Source organism: Topomyia yanbarensis, chromosome 2 (genome assembly GCF_030247195.1).
Source record: "Topomyia yanbarensis strain Yona2022 chromosome 2, ASM3024719v1, whole genome shotgun sequence".
Lineage (NCBI taxonomy): Eukaryota > Metazoa > Arthropoda > Insecta > Diptera > Culicidae > Topomyia > Topomyia yanbarensis.
The window spans coordinates 334,769,542-334,777,898 of record NC_080671.1 but is presented as its reverse complement, the minus strand read 5'-3'; the positions used below and the strand labels follow the sequence as shown (position 1 = coordinate 334,777,898).

Below are 8,357 nucleotides of genomic sequence, written 5' to 3'. Positions count from 1 at the left end.
TAATACTAGAAATAATGATTACTGCTTGACTATGCTTCTAGTATTTATGATGTTTCGAATATAGTTACTGCAACAATATTTACCATCTCAAAAATAACAAGGGAATAGTATAAATCACCTTGTATGATAATTCAGACTATTTCAATGTCAGTTTTGAGAGGACAATTTTTATTGTGGTGACTATGTAAAAGTAAAAATGAAAATACGAAAATGCTAGATGTAACCAGTATTAATGTCTTGATTACTTTTCGTTTGATTGTTCTCTTTACAATATAGTAATAAGTCACGAAGACAAATTATATAATACTTATGGGAATGCAAATGTTATAATAACTAAATACATTGTTCATGTGAACGTGACTCTTGTCGGAAATACCATTGGCATATAGTGTTTTTCAGCCCACTATGCTATGTAGTACTACTGACTATGCATCTTGTCAATATTTGCGTTTTCATTTTCGTATTTCTACATGACGCCGCCATTACAGCGAAAAGATTCATGCGTGACATACGTGCGCAGTGTGGTTATTATTAGATTTTTCACGAACTAATTGGATCAATATTGCATCAGGTAAGTAAATACTTCAGAATCCTTTTTATAGAGAAATCGGGATGTTTCAAAATGTTTTTTGTTTAGATGTTCTGTGGATTTAGGGTTGTGGCCGAGAAAAATGAAGCTGAGGGTCATAATTTCTGATTTACTGGAGGACCCTCAATACTTGATCGGTAATAAATAGTTGGTACTTGGATGGACCATTTAGCTTTATTCGAAGTGAGTGGTAGTGGACTAAAACCTGCGACTCACAAGGCAGAACAAAACGCTGACCCTCATATACACATTCATTAAATAGGCAACATGTAATTGATCAGGTAACAATTCAAATATTGTATCATTAAGTTAAGAGAAAATATATCAAGATAATGAAAAGGAAATGGTCGAAAGATATTAAATTCATAAATTTTCCGAAATTCGCTCAAATTATAAAATCCTTCGGATCTCTGGTTATTTTAGGCAGCGTCATTTTCAATTCAACCAGATGGTCCATTTTAAAATAACCAGTCAACACATGTCAAAACCACGATATTTTAGTTATTACAAACAGTCCCAGGTTAGAATGACTATATTTATTGTAATTTCAAGCACCCCGCATACAATGGTGACTCAAACAATGTCAAGTTCAATTTTACTACGATGGTTCAACTCTGGTTTTGTTTTTACAAACATTTCCAGGTAAATATTACTATGCATATTGGTTATTCGTTATACTTACAATGGAGTGTTCTATATTACTATTATCGTACAGATCACCTGTATAGTACACTTGAGCATGTATATAGTTAAAGTCACCTAATGCTGTAGTCGGCTAATAATCACTATACCCGCAAAGTCGAATTTACGTCCTCATATGGTAACTGTTACTATACTATTTTTCTTAGTGTATCTCGCCCTTCTCGGTGTTTTCGATTTTACGTTTGTTTTTTAACGTTGTGTTGGCTTAAATGTGTATTTTGCATTCCTGGAGGAATTTACTGATCGTTTTTAGCTCGTGGTCGTCGTTGTTTTTTAGTATTTCTTGAAGCGGTTTTTCGTTTTGAAGAATATCGTATTTTAATCTCGCGTTGTTGTATTTAATGCAGTGGTATAGGATGTGATCGATGTTTTCTTTCTCGTCGCAATTTTCGCTGTCCTCCCATTTCCAGCTGAACAGCCTGTCCTTCGTCATACAGTGTCCGCTTCTAATTCTGGAGATCGTATTCTTTTCGAGGGTGGATAATACTGTGTCCTTACACCAGATGGAGTTTCCAGGTTTCTTGGCGAATTGGTAATGGTAAGCTCCTTTACTAGCTGATTGTTCTGCATATAATCTTTCCCAGCTTTCCCACAACTCATTTTTAGCGAGTTTCAGAGTGTCTCCTAGGGACAATACCTCGAAGCAGTTTTGTGATCCTTTTGTTGCCTCCACGGCAGCACGATCGGCTAGTTCATTGCCGACGATCCCTACATGGCTGGGGACCCATTGGATTATGAGCTGCTTCCCTAGAATTTGCTGTCTGAGCATGTTGATTTCATGTACTAGATAGTTTGTTAGTGATTTATCTGAGTTTTTTAATGCTTCGCAGGCACTTTTTGCTTCGGTGAGTATTACTACCATATTGTATCCCTTCGTTTCAATATATTGCATTGCCTCTCGTATTGCTAGTAGCTCAGCATTTGTGATGCTGAAGTTCGCACTGATTTTTTTAGATATCTGTATGTTTGCTTCCAGGTCAACTACCGCAATGGCTGTTCCTTCTGTGGTTTTCGAAGCGTCTGTGCAAATTTTTTTAAACTGTTTGTACTTCGTGTCAATCATTTCTAGTGTTTTTGCTTTTAATATGTGTTTGTCTAGTTTATCTTTCCTTGGGATTCCTTGTTCTATTTCCGACCCTATTCCTGCTCTTGTGTTGGACCACTGGTTTATGTCTTCATGTATGGTCTTGCTTCGACACCTGATGTGGTGAAGCACGTCGGTGTGCCTGATGGCGACTTCTGAAAGATAGGCACCGTTACCTTGTCCGCTTGCCAGCGCTGCACCGATGAACTTGCTGTTGGGGTCTCTGTAATATTTTGCGTTGATCGCCTCTCTTAATGTTAGCAGCTCTATTCTGGTGGACATCGGCATTTCGCCGCTTTCGGCTAGTAAAACGTTGATCGGCGTGGTTTTCAGGTATCGCATGCTTGTTCGTATGTATGCGTTGTGGGCGACTTCTATTTTTTGGATGTGACTGTTTGCTGCTTTGCCATATATGGGCGCCCCATAATCCAGCTTCGATTTAATTAGCGCGTTGCCGATTTTAATTACTGTTTCCGGATTTGCTGGACTCTTTTTTGTGGATATCATTTTTATTATGTTGAGACTTTTCTCTGCTTTTTCGACGATGTGTTCGATGTGCTTTCTATGTTTGAGTGACTTGTCCAATACATACCCTAGACATTTGTGAACATTCACTACCTCTATCGGATGGTTTTTTAGTTTTATCTTTATTTTCTGATCTCCTATCCTTCCAAAATTGATTGCTGCGCATTTGTGTGGATTGATAATCAGGTTGAGCTTCTCAAGTTCTGTGTGTAGGTATTCCATAACCCGATTAGCTTTGTTCTGCGCTTCGAATCCTTCGCCTGTGACCACCACCGTGAAGTCGTCGGCGAATTGTGTTAGGTATGCTTCGTCAATATTGTGTCTGTGTATGTTCGCTGTGTAAATATTAAAAAGTACCGGTGAAAGGGGGCATCCTTGCGGTAGGCCTTGGTTCACCACTCTCGAGACAGTCCCGTTCGGAGTTTGGATTGTCATTTTTCTATTTAGTAGGTATTCGTGAATCCAGTGCGCTATACCTTCAGGTATTTCTTTTTCGGTCATAGTCTGCATAAGTTTTTCTATATCCACTGTGTCGAAGGCCTTGCTGATGTCGATGAAGATGGCTATGCATTCCTTTTTTTCCTTCTTTGCTTCCTTAACCAGGTTTACCACATAATTTATGCAACCGATTGCTGAATGGTTTTTTCGAAAACCAAAGGAGAGTTCCGGGAGTATGTTGTTTTCTTCTACAAATTTGTTGAGGCGATCTTTGATCACTCCATTAATTGATTTCAAAAATACATTCAGGAGTGCTATCCCTCTTTTGCCTTCGATAGCCGCAGATGGGCAATTAGGCTTTTGAATCAGAATGATTTTCACTTCTTTCCATCTGTCTAAGATATTCTTGTTTAACCATGCCGTGTTTAGTTTTGCGTAGATCTCTATTAGGATATCCGTTCTTATGTTTTTCAGCATACGGAAGGAAATCTGGTCTATACCTGGTGCCGAATGGTCTTTCCTTTTGAAGATGATGTTATTAAATTCTTCGGTAGATATGGGTGCGTCATACCTGTTTTCGATGGCTCGTCTGCCCGACCATTCCCTGGGTTTCCTGTTGTTATGATCGCCGTAAGTTGTTTTGAGGAATCCTTCTGCGATTTCATTCGATACCACATGCTGGGATGTTTTCTTTTGGCCTGTTAGAGAACTGTCTATTCCTCTAATAATGTTCCATAATTGTTGCGGTGGGGTGTCTTTATCAATTTTCGCTCGGAGTTCATGTACGTATTTCCGTTTCTCTGATCTTATCAGCTTTTTCAGTACTGCGTCGGCTTTTCGATAAAGCAGTTGACTTGTTAAACTTTTCTCTCTGTTGTGTGCTCTCATGCGTTTGTGGTCGTAAGCCTTCTGGATTTCATCGTTCCACCAGCGTTTCAAGAAGTTTGCCTTTTTGTTTTTGACTACATAGCTGTTGTTTTCAATGGCTTCCTCGAAAATGTTTTGCAATTCTTGTACATCGTATATGAATTGGGGGTTAATCTGGTTGATTTCTCTGGTAGCTTTCATTGCATTTACCTTTTTTGTGGTCACTGTTGCTGTAGGCATGTCTAATTGCACCTCCATGCTGATCGTCCAGTGTGAGCCTCCGAATGAGTGTTCTACTACTTCCCAAATCGATTTGCTGGCTATATTGCTTGAAGCGAGGGTTAAGTCTATGGCTGATGCGTTGCTGTCAATACGTGGTACCGTAGTCTTTGTTCCATCGTTCATGACTATTAGGTTGGTTTCGGCTAGCGCGTTGGCTATGGCTTAGCCTTTTGTGCACGATTTTCTGGTGTTATCCCACATCGGATGGTGCGCGTTAAAGTCGCCCGCTACAATGAGGTCTTCTGAAAATTTTTCTATGATATCAAAAAGTTCGATTAGTTTTGTTTCTGCTTGTCTGGTGAGATTGGCGTCTGGTGGGATATAAATGGAGATCACCAGTAGTGGCTCCTTTAGATTTAGAATTCTGATGCCGACTAACTCGATGGGGTATAGTGGTCGTATAGTGATTTCCTCGAAGTCTAACTCCTCTTTTATCAGTATCGCTACGCCTCCGTATCTCTCGGGTCTTCTCTTGCTAATGAGTTTGTAGCCTTTGATACTGATGGCTTCCTTTTCCTTTAGCCAAATTTCTTGAAGAGATGCTATTTTAATGTCCTCGGAGTTGAGGTAAAATGTTAGTTCTTCTCTTTTCTCTGTTGGTCTTATGGACTGAATATTGGTCTGCATTAGTTTGATTCGCTTATACATCATCGATGTTTCTGCTATTCTCGTTGTCTGTTGTTTCTGAAATGGCTTTTTCTCCAAAATCCGCTATAATTTCGCTGAGGACTGTACTTATTTTGATGACTAGTCCTTCGAGGGATAAATCTTCGTTTTGTTGCCGAAGCTCTTCTGCTATACCGTGTTGAAGTTTGATTATTTCCCCAATCGTGCTTAGGTTTCGGGTCAGGCTCTCCAGACTTGCTAAAATTCGCTCTAGATGCGATGTCTTGTGAGGGTTCGCGGGTGTTGTGCTATGTTCCGCTTTGGTTGTCCTATAATCCTGTTTTTGTTTGTAGTTCAGATGAGAGTTCTTACTGTGTTTCTCTCGTTACGTGCTCTTGTTTTGGTTTCTACGAGACTGCCTCTTGTCAAGTGGCGGGGATTCTGGAACCTCTAGATTGGGAAACTCGTCCAACGAGTCTAGTAGTTGAAACTGGTTGAAGAGTTTCGGGTATTTTTCCTTAGCGTCTGTGAATGTCGTCTTATTCCTTTGCTTGTACTCGTTGATTTTGCGTTGTCGATTTCTTTCGGGGCAATCCTTATCGTTGGAAGGGTGTTCACCACCACAGTTCATGCACTTTATTCTGTCAGTGCAGCTATTGTACGTTTGACCTTCTGGGTGGGCGCGTCCGCAGTTGTTACATTTGGTGCTCTTCCGGCAATTGCTGGCTTTATGACCGTACAACCAACAGTTATTGCACTGTTTAATAGGGAAAATATATAGTTCTACCGGGAATCGAACCCCGTATAGTATTGTGTGTTGCGGGATATTTGTACCTCTAAAAGTTATTTTAATGTTTTCTGTTTCGATCAGTTCGTCTGGTCGTTTTCCTTTTCTCTTAACTCTTTCTACTGTCAGTATTTCGTAAGTTGGTGATTGTAGGTTGTCTCGAAGCTCGTCTTCACCGAATTCTTTGGGAATCCCTTTCGCCAAGCATACCGTGTTCCTGGAGATATTTGGGGAGAAGGTCTGCAGTCCCTCTTCTTCCAAGTTGACTTTGGCTATCTTGCTAGCTTCTTTCGCGGAGCTGAATAGTACCTTGAATCTGCATCTTCCTGTTTTGGTGATATCTGTGAAACCTTTCACTCCCTTATTTGTCAGGATCCGTGCAATCTCTACCGGGTGTTTGAAGCTTTTAGTTTCTAAATCGGCCGGCTCTAGGAAAACTACTGCAGAGGATTGCGGTGGTTCTGTAGGGTTATCAATCGCAGTTGTCTTCGATTGTATGGTCGGTTGGGATGAGCTTTTTTTCGAGGGTTGCTTCGTTCCAAGATTAGGTTTTCCTGTCGCCGTGTTTGCTACTGTTGATTGAGATTTTTTCGGGTATCGATTCCGTGTCAAGATCTGTGTTTGCTTGCCCATTATCCTATGTCAATTATCGTAGTTTAATATAAGTTATAGTAGTTTAATATAAAAACTTATTTTTAAGGTTATGTAATTGATTTTTCTCTGATTTTTTATGAAATTATTGGGTTATTTATCTGAGTATTGTTTTATATTAATGAACTTTCACTAACACTTGTTGCGTCTGATTAATAATTCGTACGAATAATAGTTTTTGTAGCGTGTAAAAAGTTAGTTTTCACGGAGCTTTTAACAACACGTGTGCTCTTAAAAATTCGCCATCTTTTTTTTCAACGAAAGGAGTTTTCATTTATTCTAAAAGTAGTTTACAAGATCCTTTCGACGTGAAACCAAATTGGTTTAACTCCAATGATCGGAAAACATAAACAAAAATAGGTGTCATCGAATTTGTCGAAAATTCGATACACCGATCAAACCGAGCATAAACCCAAAGACGATAAGGATAAGATATCTCACTGCAGGGTTACCAAAAATACAGAATAATCTGTATTACGCACTTCCCACCAACCTGGACTCCGCACTTTCAAAGTGCGAGTGATCAAACTGCTACTGAAAACTGCGAGCTGCCAAAACACATGTATTTCACGTGATAGAGATAGTACTTTCATAGACAGACCTGTCCAACTAACCAGTCTATAAGAAGAATTTAATAGAAGAATAGTAAGTGCGCAGTGCGGTTAGAATCCAGTTTTTAGCGCCACAAGCAATATTTATACAGATTTTCAGCCAGTTTCAGACCAAGAATCTGTATGTGCAGGTATACAGATTTTTGCGTGTAAGTACAGATATACAGATTTTTGAGAAGTGATGTTACAAAACCTATTTTAGAAATATTTTTTTAGTTTCAGTAATACTTCCTCTGTGTCTCTCTCAGCTTAGCCCTCTATATTTGGCTGTGCACGCCGATGAAATCGACTTAAAAATGACTTTTACTGTGAGCCGTGTTTACAAACATTGCTTCACAATTTAATGGCAGTATTGGTAAACACGGCTCACAGTAAAAGTCATTTATGTCGACTTCGTCTGCGTGCACAGCCTAATTAAAATATATTTTCACTTTTGCGAGTGGTCGCTCATTCTGAAAGGTTTGTAATGCACTCAGGTTAGCACCCAGCAAACGCCTGGCTGAAGTCTACTTCCAGAAACGTTAATTGTAATGCTCTGTGACTTTGTGAATTCTCAATTTTTTGTCCGAAAATTAGACAGCTACATTGGTCGACTTAGGCTGTGAACCATTTGGTGAATTTTTTAACTTTTAGTTAAAATCTGACACTTCAAAAGTTATTTGCAAAATAAACTCTGGAGCATGGTTAAAATTGACAGAGCGATAGTTAAATTTGACAGCTCGATGGTTAAAGTTTTTCCCATGATGCAGAATAAAAAGGTGGAAACATTTTCTGTACCTAATTGAGGTTGTCAATATTTTTCAATACAAAATTAAGGGATAAATATGGAAACGATAACGTGTTGTGTGAAGATTTGTTTGGGTTATTTCATGATGTGAATGTTTACTTTTCGAGGCTATGACTGTCATACTTAATGTAATAAGAAAAAAAAACTAATTTTATAATATCGACTAATGTTCACACCTCTACCAACTTGTGGTCATTACAGCTGTCAATTCTAAATAACTATCCATACGTCAACTTTTGAAATGGTTCGCTCTCTCAAGGACTCAACTCTCGACAAACATATGATTACGGCCTAAAAGCCAACTGTCAAAATCCACTTTGAATGGAAATTCCAGACAAACCGTTACCAGCCAAACACAGTTCACAACACTTTATGAAAGAGAAAACTTTTCTCTTTCGGTTACTATAAACATCTGTGATTGGTGCGTA

General features: G+C 39.0%; 1 long non-coding RNA gene across 1 annotated transcript; it reads left to right on the top strand.

Annotated features, from left to right (window-relative positions):
• Positions 1–127: 127 nt before the first annotated feature.
• LOC131681338 (uncharacterized) lies at positions 128–924 on the top strand. Its single transcript, XR_009303898.1, has 3 exons — positions 128–190; positions 277–571; positions 638–924. It is a non-coding gene; the product is annotated as an uncharacterized LOC131681338 (long non-coding RNA).
• The last annotated feature ends 7,433 nt before the right edge of the window (positions 925–8,357 follow it).